Below are 13,124 nucleotides of genomic sequence, written 5' to 3' on the forward strand. Positions count from 1 at the left end.
CTGGCACTCCTGGCACCCCTGGCACCCCTGGCACCCCTGGCACCTCAGTCCAGCCCTCTGCTGAGAGCACCTTGCCTTCCCCTCCAGGTGACCCAAATGAGCTCAGCACCTCTGGCTGTGGTGTCTGGTGGCCCTTCCTCCTCCTCCTGTGTTTCTCACCTCTTGGTGCTGACAGAACTGGGCAGATAAAATGAGATAATAGCTTGGGTTATTGTGGCTCATCCCCACGGCCTCTGCTGCCCCTGTAGCAATGGCTGGAGCCAGCCTCTGTCCCTGCTGTGGCAGGTCCTTGTCCCCACTCTGTGCTCCCTGGTGCCTCTCTGGCCTCGATGGTGCTGTTGCACATTGAGAGGCTCCTCTTGTACCATTCACCAGGTGTCTGCTGCATTCTACAGCTTCCCAGTCAGGGATTCATGGGCACCTGGAGTGGATTAAGAGGCCTGGCACTGAGCTGGCAGAACCATCTGTTTGGGGACATCGTGAGCAATGCATGCCGAGTGAAAAGTCTATTATGGGAGAATTCCTCTCCTTTTTTGCACACACTTTTATCATTTGAACAGAGCAGCTCTGTCACCATCTCCATGTAACCCTTAAGCAACCACCATAAGCCTCTCTGTGCCCTCCCTCCCAGCTGAGCCCAGGAGGGGCCAGAGCAGATGTGCAGGTGCCAGGGATGTGAGGGGACACAGGGGATGGGATCTCCACGGGATCTCCTTGAGAGGGACATTCTCCCTGGGTGGGGGGGGTCACATCTGCGGGACACAATCTGCAGTGCCCCTGCACTGGCCATGGTGAGCTCAGAGCAGGGCACAGGTGCTTGAGGAGATGTGGAACAGCAGGAAATGTGTCTGGTTTTGGTGAGGGAGGTCTGGGGTGCAGGCAGTGCATGGGGTCCCTGCCAGCCCTGAGTCCCTCTGGGTCCTCTCTTCTCTCTGGTGAACAGGGAAAGGATCTGAAGGAGCAGCTGGAGCTGTGCCAGGGGAGGTGTAGGTTGGATTTCAGGGCAATGTTCTGCCCCCAGAGGGTGCTGGCACTGCCCAGGCTGCCCAGGGAATGGGCACAGCCCCGAGGCTGCCAGAGCTCCAGGAGGGTTTGGGCAGCGCTGCCAGGGATGCCCAGGGTGGGGTTGTTGGGGGTCTGGGCAGGGCCTGTGCTGGACTCGATGACCCTTGTGGGAGCATCCCAGCTCAGGAGATTCTGTGATTCTGTGAGTGCACACCCAGGCTCTATCTCACTTCTGATGGGCAGGAGAGCAGATGCTCTCTGCACTGAGCAGAGTCACTGCTGTGGGCCCTTGGCTTTGGGTGTGAGGTTTCTTAGATTAGAAAACACCCCTCCTATCACAGGTTTTTTTGTCTAAGCAGACAAAATATGGGTCTGGGAAGCAGGACAGGCTCTCAGCACACTTTGGGAGAAAAGAGCTTTGTGTAACAGGTACAGCCCTGTCCTGCCTCATCCATCAGCCACTCACCCCTCCTGCCTGGAAGGCCTGAGCATGCACACACAGGCTCACCATCCATTCTGGCTCTGCAGAGCCATCCATGGATAAAAACAGAGGAGGCACCTCCGGGGACAGGTTACCATGACCCTCCTCCTGTTAGGCTCGTGCAGCTTAATTAGTACAATCAGGTTTCTGGGTAGGAACTATCCCTTCCAGCTGGATACCAGCACAACAAAGCAGTAATTGTGTTCCTGGTTACACAGAAGAGTTATTAATTCAAGAAGTCAATTAATGTCAAAGATACAAATAGCCCTGGTTTCATATTTACAGCTGGAAGGAAAACAAAGTGCATGGCAGGCTGGGTGAAGGACCCACGTGGGTCTTACCCCAGGACTGATTCTGGTACAGTCCAAGGCAAAACAACCATCCCTGGTCAAGGAGCCAGACAGTGGCAAGATCCTGGCAAAACTTCTGCTCCATCAGCCTGATTGTCAACAAAGGAACCTTCCACATCACCCCTGATCCCAGCTGGGCTGATCCCTTGTGCACTGGAGCAGCCTGGAAGGCTCCAGTCCAGGGTTTCCTCTTCCTTGGACAGGGACTTTGGACAAGGGAGAATGGCTCCCACTGCCAGAGGGCAGGGATGGATGGGATATTGGGGAGAAATTCTTCTCTGTGAGGGTGGTGAGGACCTGGCACAGGGTGCCCAGAGCAGCTGGGGCTGCCCCTGGATCCCTGGCAGTGCCCAAGGCCAGGCTGGATGGGGCTTGGAGACACCTGGGATAGGGGAAGGTGTCCCTGCCATGGCAGGGGTGGAGCAAAAAGAGCTTTAGAGTGCTTTCCAGCCCAAACCATTTTGGCATTCTGATTTCTCATGGCTGTTTCCGCCCTTGGGATCCATGCCCAAGCTGAGTTGATTTTCTCCACCAAGCAGAGGAGGATCCAACACTCCTCTCCCATCTTTGCTGCCATCTGGGTAGCACAGGTTTTTGCTGTCCCCTCTGGCTGCAAATGCCCCACTCTGCCCTCTTCGTCCCTTCTCACCCATCCTGAGGCCGCAGGTCTTGTCACCCTTCCTGTCCCCTGAGCCTCCATGATTCTACTTTGCTTCAAATGGCTTTGGGATTCATTTCATGATGGATTTTACTCTTAAAACTAATTGCATGCTTTTTCAGGCTATGCTTTCCCATAAGAAGGGTTGTGAGCAGGAAAAAAGAGGCATAACAAATTCAATCACTTTGGATTTTTCATTTCTCGAGTTCCCTTAGCATGTAAACTTCACACAAGGCTTTTTCCCTACCACTGTGCCAGGCAAACAGGACCCAGCAGTGCTCACTGGGGCTCCCTTCTGCTTAAAGGCTCTGATTGATGGAGGGGGGATTTGTTTCCCTTCCACAAGATCCCAAAGCTCTTCACTATGTAAAAGTGGCAGATGTTCTAGCGCTGAAGCTTGGAGCCCTCTGGAGTGGGTCATCCAAGCAGGGAGCCCCCTGCACCTTGACACTGACCAGGCGAGAAGGATGGGAACTGTAAAGCCCCAGGACTGAGACATCTGGAGGTTTGAGAAGGCAGAACATGAGCTTGGTGCCATCCCCAGAGTCACTCAGGAGCCCAGCACTGGTGAAAATGAACTTAATTCTGCCTTAAAAAAAAGAAAACAACAGGAAACATGATTATTTTTTCCCCTCCTTGGGCAAGGACCACTCTGATATATCTCCTTGGCTTCCCTCATGCTTGGACAGAGATCCCAGATCTTTAGATAATATTGATTTTTAATCCCCCCCGATATGTTTGTCCATAAACATAAAGGAAGAATGTTTACAAACCTAAATCCCCTTTTGTGGCCATAAATCCACAGCCAGCTTTGCAGGGCCATCCCTGCCACCAACACTCCAGCAAGCTTCACCTTGCTGGAGTTTTTGAGGAGCCAAAGGTTTTGCATTGGGTTTGCATCCTGGGTTTTCTTCCTAGGAAAAGCACAGGAGGTCCAGTATCTCCCCCATAGATGTTCCCTTGAGAAGCATCCATGAACTGGGCTCTTTGATAGGATGAAGCCACTAAACCACCTCTGTGGTCCTGCTGACCCAAGATTTTAAGCTCAGCCCTCCTATTCTCTTAGTTAGGAGGGCAAGAGAAAAGAAACGAAATTCAACACAATTTCCCAAGAGATGAAAAGGCCCCTCTGACCCTATAGAGAACATAGTTTTGATTAAATTGAGCTGCTTTTTCCTTAGGAAGTTTTCTTCATGCCTGCTTATATAATCACACACAGGTCGATTTTAATGCAAGAAAAACTTGGTTGGAAAAGAGACCTTGGAGCAATCCACTCCCAGAGCCAGAGTGGAAAGTTACAGCTTGCACCTTATCTCTCTTCTGTAGGCAGAGGGTTAATGGCATTTTCTCAAAACTGACAGATTTTCACAAAATCTTTGGCCTCAGTGGCATTTTCCAAGCAAGAATCCCTCTTCTCTAAAACCTGCTGGCATCTCATGATGTTGGGAGGCAGGCAGGGCTGGGCAGGGCTGGAGGCAGAGCTCCTCTCTCCTTTCCCAGCTGAGGAGGCTGGAGCTGAAATGCCAGCCCTGCTCCCTCCCTGGCAGCAGTTTCCTGCTGAGGAGCAGCATTTCCCCAGGGAGGTTTGTGTGCCCACGGTGCCACACGGGCTGTCACTCACTTTTGGACACGGGACAGGCCAGTGTCACCAAAAGCAAGGGGAGGGCAGAGGCTGGTGAGGTGTCACAGTGATCCTGAGCAGGGGGTTCTGGCAGCAGGGGTTTGCTCTTTGGATGTTTTCCCTCCTTCCATATACAGCAAGCTTTGCACAGACACATCCTACAGCTTCTGTAGGGTCTTATACCCATAAGACCCTAAGGTGGGATAAACTCATCTGGCTGGGTTTATCCCACCTCTGTCAGGTTCATCGCACCTCTGTCAGGTTCCCTTTGGAGCTGAAGAGCAGCTCAGCCCACCAAAAACCTCCTTGGGTGTTGCCAGCGCAGCATCCTCCGTTTGGAAAAGGCTCAAGGGGACGTGGGCTCCTCGGCAGCACTTCCATGGATGTGTCCCCACCTGCTTTAGCACCATGGACATGGGACTGGAAGCCCAAAGAGGCTCCCTGGTGTCCCAAGGGTGGCAGGGGACCAAATTAACCTTTCCTCTCCCCTCCCCTGAGCCACTGCCAGCCCCTGCCAGCCCGTTTGCTGGGGGAGCATCCCGGTGCCAGGCTGGAGCAGCAAACGGCTCCGGTGCACATCCCACCTCAACACCCTCTCCCACGCACCTCTGCAGCTTCCTGGGCAGCTCTGGGATGGAGAGGGGGGAGTTTGGGAATTTACAGGCTTTCTTTTGCTGCAAGCAAACGGGCAGGAAGGGGAAAGGGGGAGTAATTAGCTGTCGCCGTTGTTCTGTACCTGCAGTGGCGGCTGAAATTAATGGGAAGCAGCAGAAGTCAGGGCAACGTGAACCGACTCCCAACCAGGCCTCCTCTTTGCTCCCTTCAGATCTCTGTATTTGCCAATCTTCTCGTGGCTTTTGATGTCTGTTGTGTGTCTGTGGGGTGTTTTTTTGCTGTTATTATTTATCACTCGCAGTAAGAAAGAGAATCTTTAAAGTGGCAGAAGAAAATGGGAAGGTTTAATATTGCAGGAGGCAAAGTCCCTGAGCATTTCGGGCTCCTGAGCTGATGATTATTTTTGTGGAGCGATGGGGAGCTGGTGCAGGCAGGGAGGCCAGTGATACCAATCTCATTCTGTGCATCCACACAGAGCTCTCACCCCCAGGGCTGGCAGAGACCTTTGCAAATAATGTTATCTTTGGTGGCAGAGGGAGACGTGCAGCCACCCTCCAGCACCAGCTGCAGCTCTGGGGACCACTGCACTTCCAAAGGAAGGTGTGGGACTGACAGACAGACACACAGACATAGCTGGGAAGAGGGAGACAGCCCTCCCAGCTGCTGCATGGTGTTGAGCACAGCAGCTGTGATCAGCACACAGCTAGCTCTTCATAGCTGAGGGATGTTACAGAAGGTCCAGCAGGTGCTGCAGAGGTCAGGAGGAGCCAGGGGACATTTATTTGTCAGCCACCCAAGGGATTGTGCTGCCCCCCTTCTTCCCATCCCACAGCCAGACAGGGATCACAGCAAGTGCAGTCCAGGCAAGTTCCAGCCACCCCTGCTGCTGCCTGAATGCAGCTCTGTGAGTGGCAGCCCCACCATCCCCCTGGTCCTGCTGAGCCAGGCTCAGAGCCGTCCCACAGCCCTCCCAAGCTCAGAGCCATCCCAAGCTCAGAGCCATCCCACAGCCATCCCAGGCTCAGAGCCGTCCCACAGCCCTCCCAAGCTCAGAGCCATCCCAAGCTCAGAGCCATCCCACAGCCATCCCAGGCTCAGAGCCGTCCCACAGCCCTCCCAAGCTCAGAGCCATCCCAAGCTCAGAGCCATCCCACAGCCATCCCAGGCTCAGAGCCATCCCACAGCCATCCAGGCTCAGAGCCATCCCACAGCCATCCCAGGCTCAGAGCCATCCCACAGCCATCCAGGCTCAGAGCCATCCCACAGCCATCCCAGGCTCAGAGCCATCCCACAGCATGCCCTGTCCCCACCTCCACGTGCTTCCCCCTGAGCTCTGTTTGTTTGTTGGCTCAGTAAGGCAGGAAAGCCCTTGCTCAGTAAATACTGTTTTATCTCTGAACAGCAGCTCACTGTCGCTCATCAAATATTAATCCAAACTCAACTGCTTCTTAACGAGGTTTTCTTTGAAGGCATTGGGGCTGGAACACACCTGGTGGGAGGCAGTCCTGGCTTCCCCCTGGCTTTGCCCAGGGAAAACAAAGGGACAACAACAGGGAAAAGCTCCCTGGTCTGGTTCCTCCACCCTTCTCCACAGAATAGGAAACCCACCCAGGTTTAGGAAAACAAGTGGATGAAGAACCCAAGTGCCTTTCATATCTCCAAGGATCATACGTGCCCAGGTACAGGTTTGGGGTGTTTTGGCTGCTGGCCTTGGGGAAAAAAGTGGCAGAATTTTGTGGGTTCAGGTAGATACAGAAAGATTTCACCTGATATCAAGGAGCTGTGAGAGAGAAAGAGAAAATCACAATGTGCATCATCTGTGCTCTGCCTTACACTGTGCAGCTTGGAGACATTCCTCCCACGGAGACACATTCCCACAGTTTGTTTGAACAAACCTGGGGAGAAATTCAAACTCCACAGAGCTTTGCTGCTCTTTACCCTTTGAGCCTTGTCTGCACCATCTGGGGACCTGCTGGCACCTCACCAGATTTATTCATGACATGCCTCAGCTCCCATGGGGGAGTCAAGTTCTCCAAGAGCACGTGCCCCATGTCCTGCTGGAAATGCCTTGGAAGTTTGCTCAGACACTTGAACCAGCTCCCTCGTGGCTCAGCATTGCTTTGGTGCCTCGCAAAGAGCAGGAAAAGCAGCAGAAGTCTGGGAAAGCCTTATCAAAGGGATGAGGAATGGAGGAGGGAATGAGCAGCTGCTCAGCCCTTGCTTGGCTTGGCAGAACCACTGCACTTTCCCTGCCCCAGTGGATGTGGCTGGATGGACCAGCTCCCTGCCAGGAGCACTTCCATCATCAGTCAGTCGTGGGCTCAGCGCACAGACCCAGCTTCTCCAAAACAAATCCCAAGGAAAGAGCCAAGAGACATTCCCTGCCATCCCTGAGTGGTTGGCTATGGCAGAGGGGGAAGCCCAGAATGAAAGTCAGCAAGCTACAGAATCACAGAATCAATTAGGTTGGAAAAACCCTCTGAAACTGAGTCCAACTTTTAGCCCTGCACTTCCAAGACCACCACTAATCCAGGTCCCCAAGGGCCACATCCACACATCTTTTCAATCCCTCCAGGGATGGGAACTCCACCACTGTCCTGTTCAAATGTCTGACCCACATTTTAGTCAAGAAACGTCGCCTAATACCCAATCCAAACCTCCCTCGATGAAACTTGAGGCTGTTTCCCCTTGTCCCACATCGCTGATTCACATGGAATTCCAGGGAATCCCATCCCTAATTCCTCACACTCCCTTCCCAGAGATCAGACCTGTTCCCATGCCAGAGATCTGCCCCCAGGGATACATCCTTAGCAGGACAGAAGGGAAGGTGAAATAAAAGTGCCTCCCACATCCAGGCAGTGAGCAGAGCTGGGCTCATTAATGGGTGCACCCTGTTCCATCCGAGCATGAGGATCTGTAATATCTATAATAGAGTCAAGGAATTCAGGTCTTAGGGAAGGAGGAGCCATGGGAACCTGCTGCCAGGTTGGATGAGCAGAAGGAGAAATCACCCCAGACAGTGGGAGCAAGATGTCTCTGTTCCAGTTAGATCCCCATTGCTTCTTTGCTTGGCCAGTCAAGCTTCTGGATGTGCACAGATCCCTGTTCCTGGGTGAAAGGCCAGGAAAGGCCTCTTTGGGGTTTAACACCCTTTCAGAGTTGTCCCTACCTCTTCCAGTCAGCTGAATATATTCACACTGTATGGAATAAATCCATAGGCTGTAAAGGCCAGAAGGGATTATTGGATCATGGGAAGCTGATCAGAGATTCAGGGCAATGATTTCATTGGCAACTTTTGAGAGAGAAGTGGCAAATGATCCATTTAATGGGCACTGCCTCCAGCCAAGCCAGAGCAGGGGCTGTTTTCCCTCTTCTGGCACTATAAAACCTGGATATATTTTAATATGCAATTCTGGTGGCTTTGAAAATTGTCTCCTGGGAGCTGGGGCGTTTTTGTGTTCCTTGCTTTCCTCTGCCTGTTCCTGGAAGGCCCAGGATAAAAGTGACCAACCCCTCGTGCCTTGCATTCCCAGAGCTCCTGATCACCAAGACCACAACCAGGGAGGAGGATCTGCCGTATTAACTCTTATTAAATTACAATCATGCCTCTCTTAATATTTAAAAGGGACTGTCAAGGGTTTGAAATGCTGCGGGGCCCTGGTGACTGCAGACAAGGTGTGAAGTCTGTGGGTGCACAGGCACTTTGCTCCACATTCATTGCACTCAGTGTCCCACTCACAGGAAAATCACCCAGACTTCTCCTCCAGGGACTGCACAGGGACCCTTTCAAGGCTGGTTTGGATGGGCCTCGGAGCAGCTTGGTCTGGTGGAAGGTGTTGGAATGAGATGAGCGTTAAGGTCCTTTCCCACCCAAACTGTTCTGGGATTCTATGGTCTGGGGCAGCCCCACAAGAGCTTCTGCAGAGTCTCAGGGTGCCCAGAAGGCTGCAGAGAGATGAGGTGGGGCGCAGCTCAACAAATATCTGGTCCAGACCAGAGGCATTTCAGCATCTTGAAACGGAACGGTCACTTTGGTTTTGCTGCCATTTCTTGGCACACTTTGGACCTTCTCCCCCCCAGCCAGCTCCCTCCTCCAGTCCAGCTTGGAAAGTTCTCATTTCTGCCAGTGTGCAGTTTTTGTTGCCCTGCTCCCCCTCTCCCATCTGCTCCCTCCCCTGCAGTGGCCGTGGCTGCCGTCTGTCCAGCCGCAGGACGCTGGCAGCCCATCTGCTGTCCCTGGGCAGGGCTGCCACCTCTCCTGCTGCCTCCCCCAGCCAAACCTGGCAGGGGAGGGAAGAGAAGCTGGAGTGGGGAAGGGGCCCGCAGGCATTTCACAGCAGTAACAGAATAAATCTAATTTATAGACATAGCAAAATGCAGCTAAAGCAGGAGTTGAAATAAATGCAAAGCGCACCGAGGTCTCAAGTTATCGGCACTGTAACATTTTTCCTGACTATCTCTGTTTTCCTGCCTGGGTTTGTCTTTGTAGCTTCCTCCCAGACAACTGGACCTTTGCTCTGAAGTGAAAATGAAAGCTGGGGAAAAAAAAAAATACCAGGAAATGAATTCTTCAGATCTCCTTCGTGATGCATCAGCCCCATCTGCCAGCTCCCTGTGACAGAGAGCAGAGCGTGGCTGGGTGGCAGGTGGAGAGACAGGCTTTAGAAAAAGGGAAATAAAGTAAAATAAAAGGCACAACTATCCCTGCAGCTGGGAAGTGAGACTGGGCTGCTGGGGGGGCTCTGCCAAAGCACAGAGCTCCAGGTGAGACTGGGAAGCCAGGGCTGGAAGAGCCTTCACTCGTGGAGGTGTGAGGACAGGGAGATTTGTCTTCCCATTCCCTGGCTTGTCAAGGTAATGGGAACAAGCAGGTGGGAGATGTTCAGAGGCAGCTTGAACTAATTAGGAGAGAGAATAGAGGGGAGAGAGGCTGATGGAGGGGGGGAAGGCAGGGGGAAGGAAAACGCTTTGTACTGGTGAGCACCATCCCTGACACAGAGATGACGAAAGGCACCAGAGCAAGTGATGGAGCAGCCAGCCCGGGGCTGGATGGAGCCTCCGCCGTGGTGGGGCTGCCAGAGGGGGTTGGGGGTTCCAGGAGAGCTCACAGAAACATGGGGTGCCCCATGGTGGTGCTCATCTCCATCCCAGCCAGGACCACCAGCATCCCAGGAGTCGGCAGCATTGGGAGTTTTCCAAACTCTGCTCCAGCCCTTTCCAAGCCTTAGGGTGAACCTGTCTCCATCTCATTTCCAGCAGACCTTGGGGCTGTGGTTGTGTGTTCCCAGCCTTGTCCATCACCCCTCCTTCCAGACTTGCTCCTGGAGCTGGGAATGTGATTCAGAAGGGAGCATCATTGCCTCCTCTGGCCAGATCTCCTCTCCCTTTGCAAGAAGTGGCAGCTTTTTGTGCCTAATTTAGCAGTCTTTAATCTGAGTTATTCCAAACCACACTTGCCACTTCCTTCATGCGTTCCCGCAGGATGATGGGCTGATTTCACAGAACGAAAAGCCTTAAGCAAATCTTGTCACACAAGAAAATTGATTTTTCAAAACTGACTTTTACAAGATTACTGGTGGTTTTTTTCCCCCCTCATCTTTCTTCTGTATCGTTCCCTTCCAGTCTCACGAGGTGGCTTCAGATCTAAGGAAATTAGAGATGCTGTGACTAAATTGAAAATGTAAAAATGGGGAGAAAGAGGGGAAAAAAAGACACCCAGCACCTCCTCTGCTGCTGCCTCTGAAGGCTACAGCTGCATGTGCTTGTGAAGGAGAGAGCTGTCTTCTTGACCTCCCCCACTGCCATAACATCAATGCCACATCACAGTAGAGTCTGTCCAAGGATTATGCCAACACCTCACAGGCAACATCCCCTGATGGCCATTCCTTGGTGATCCCAAGCTAGATCATGGGGTTTTTTCATTCTCTCTTTCAGTCTGTACATATTATTTTATCTTTTGGAATTAAAAAAAACAGTTTCCCCCTGCTGCTCGGTTCAGAGACATCTCAATGTGTTTTGTTAAAAAAAAGAAGACAGAGGAAGAGTTGCCTTGAAGTTGTTTCAGACAGCTTAAAATATGCTAAGCTTTTGTGTTTCTGCCACATAAATAATGAATCCTCTTACAGCTTCTGAGTCAGGAAAGACGTTGATTTAAGAGGCCTTCGGCTCTGTTTGAGGCTTTTCTGCCAGAAAGGGAGGAATGTGACCAGGGACGAGCGAGGCATGAAGGATGAAGCAGAGTGAGCAAGGGGGATGTGGGATAGGGACAGAGGTGGCACCCACCACAGCCCTGCAGGTGCTGTTCTAAGGGATTTCCCTCCTTCATTCCCTCTTTGCTCCTTTATTGCAGATTGTGGGGGCTGGAGATGTGTTTAAATGGAGAACAAATCTGTGAGCATCTACTTCTGTCACTGTCTCTGGCCCAGTAAACCAGTGGGGATTTGGTGACTGCAGCAGCATCAGTTGTTGTTCATGTGACTCCTTCCCCAAGCGCCACCCTTGGAGATGTCTCTGCCAACAGAGCAGTCAGGAGAGCTGCAAAATGTGGGCCAGCAGGCATGGCAGGAGAATGGGAAACCCAGTGGGTCCCCAGCAATCCCAGTGGGTCCTCAACAATCCCAGTGGGTGCTGGTGTGCCGCAACAATCCCAGTGGGTCCCACAACACACCCAGTGGGTCCCCAACAATGCCAGTGGGTCCCAGGTGCCCTGCAGGGCCACGTGCCCTGGTGGCCTCCCCAGTACCATGACTGGACACTGGCAAAGGGCTCAGCTGCTGGAACGTGGATCCACTGCTGAGCTGGAGCTGGCAGGTCAGGCTGAGTTCATCAGGAAACAGCAAAAAGAGGAGAAGCGAGGGCCAAGCTGGCCAAGGCTGAGCTGGGGCAGGGGAGCCTTTCCTCCCCAAACCTGTGTGACAGTGGTACCTGTGTCGAGGACATGCTGTGCACCCTTGAGCATCCTCTCCACTTGGCTTGGAGTTATCTTGGCACAACTCTTTGGGGTACACAGCACCTACCCTTGCACACCCCATCCCAGAGAGACCCCAAAGGAGTTCTGGGAGTGGGGAGTAACCCTGTTCACTTCAGGTCTCAAAATACCCTTGGCTTTCTGTTCCGCTCTAGATGCTGCTGGCAAATATTAAAGCAAAGAGAAAAGGCAGGATGGTGTCTCTGGGTTAGAAAGTTGTTTCAAAGCATCAACCAGCATTTATTGTTTAGCTCCATTTCGTTACTGACGAAGTGAAGAACTTCATGGTTGTTACTTTGGGAAATGTTTTTTTGTTTTTTTTTTTTTTTTTAAATACTGTTTCTTGCTGTTCTATGGAGAAGTTGATAAATAATCACAGAGCCTCTGTATCAGTCTCTTGTACCAGGACAGAGCCACACGGGGTTGTTTTCCTATGACATGGCTGAGAAGGGTGGAACTGTGCCAGGGTGTCAAGGGCACTCCAGAGGTTTGTGAGAGAAGAGGGACTTGACCATAATTTTGGGCATGGATGGACAACTGGATGGATGGATGGATGGATGGATGGATGGATGGATGGATGGATGGATGGATGGATGGATGGACGGCTGAGGGAGCTGGGGTTGTTTCAGCTGACAAAAAGGAGGCTCAGGAGAGACCTTATTGCTCTCTACAGCTGCCTGAAAGGAGGTTGTAGTGAGGTGAGGGTTGGTTTCTTGTCTCAAGTAACGAGTAATTGAATAAGAACAAACAGCCTCACGTTGCACGAGCAAAAGTTTATATTGGATGTTGGGAACAATGTCTTCCCCAGAAAGCTTGAACAGCCCTGGCACAGTTTCCCCAGTCCCCATCCCTGGAGGGATTTGGAAGGTGTGTAGCTGTGGCACTTGGGGACACAGGTTAGTGGTGGCCTTGGCAGTGCCAAGTAAGGCCCAGACTCGATGATCTTGGAGATCTTTTCCAAACTGAGCAATTCTGTGATTCCATGGATGAACTTCATCCTGAAAAGATGAACAGATTTTTTGTGAACTCCAAGCTTTATTCTACTCCCCTATGAGCTGCCTGTGTGTTTGCATTAGCACAAGGGAACACTTTGGATATTTATTATTCCTGCTCATGACTTGCCAGATCCCCAAGCTGCTCACACTCCAGCCAGCAGAAATCCAAGTTCCTTACACAGAAATCTCTGCCCTTGGCATCTTCTGTGAGGAGATTCCCACAAAATAAGGGCTCAGCCCATCTCACCCGGGTGACTCAGCTGCCTCTGTTGATAATCCTGACGTGAACCTGATATCCTGTTGATAATGCTAATGTGAACCATCTGATCTAGACACATTGGAGCCCTGAATAATTAACTGTTCTGGCAGGGCAGGCCAGGGAACCTGCCAGAGAAGGGGCTGTGCCTCACACCAACCTGAGGACATGCCAGG

The 13,124-nt window shown here is 52.1% G+C and overlaps 1 protein-coding gene across 1 annotated transcript in view; it reads left to right on the forward strand.

Annotated features, from left to right (window-relative positions):
* KIRREL3 (kirre like nephrin family adhesion molecule 3) overlaps window positions 1–13,124 on the forward strand; it is a 406,243-nt gene that overhangs the window by 354,343 nt on the left and 38,776 nt on the right. The gene's annotated exons all lie outside the window — the stretch shown is intronic.

This window comes from Camarhynchus parvulus, chromosome 24 (genome assembly GCF_901933205.1).
Source record: "Camarhynchus parvulus chromosome 24, STF_HiC, whole genome shotgun sequence".
Taxonomy (NCBI): domain Eukaryota; kingdom Metazoa; phylum Chordata; class Aves; order Passeriformes; family Thraupidae; genus Camarhynchus; species Camarhynchus parvulus.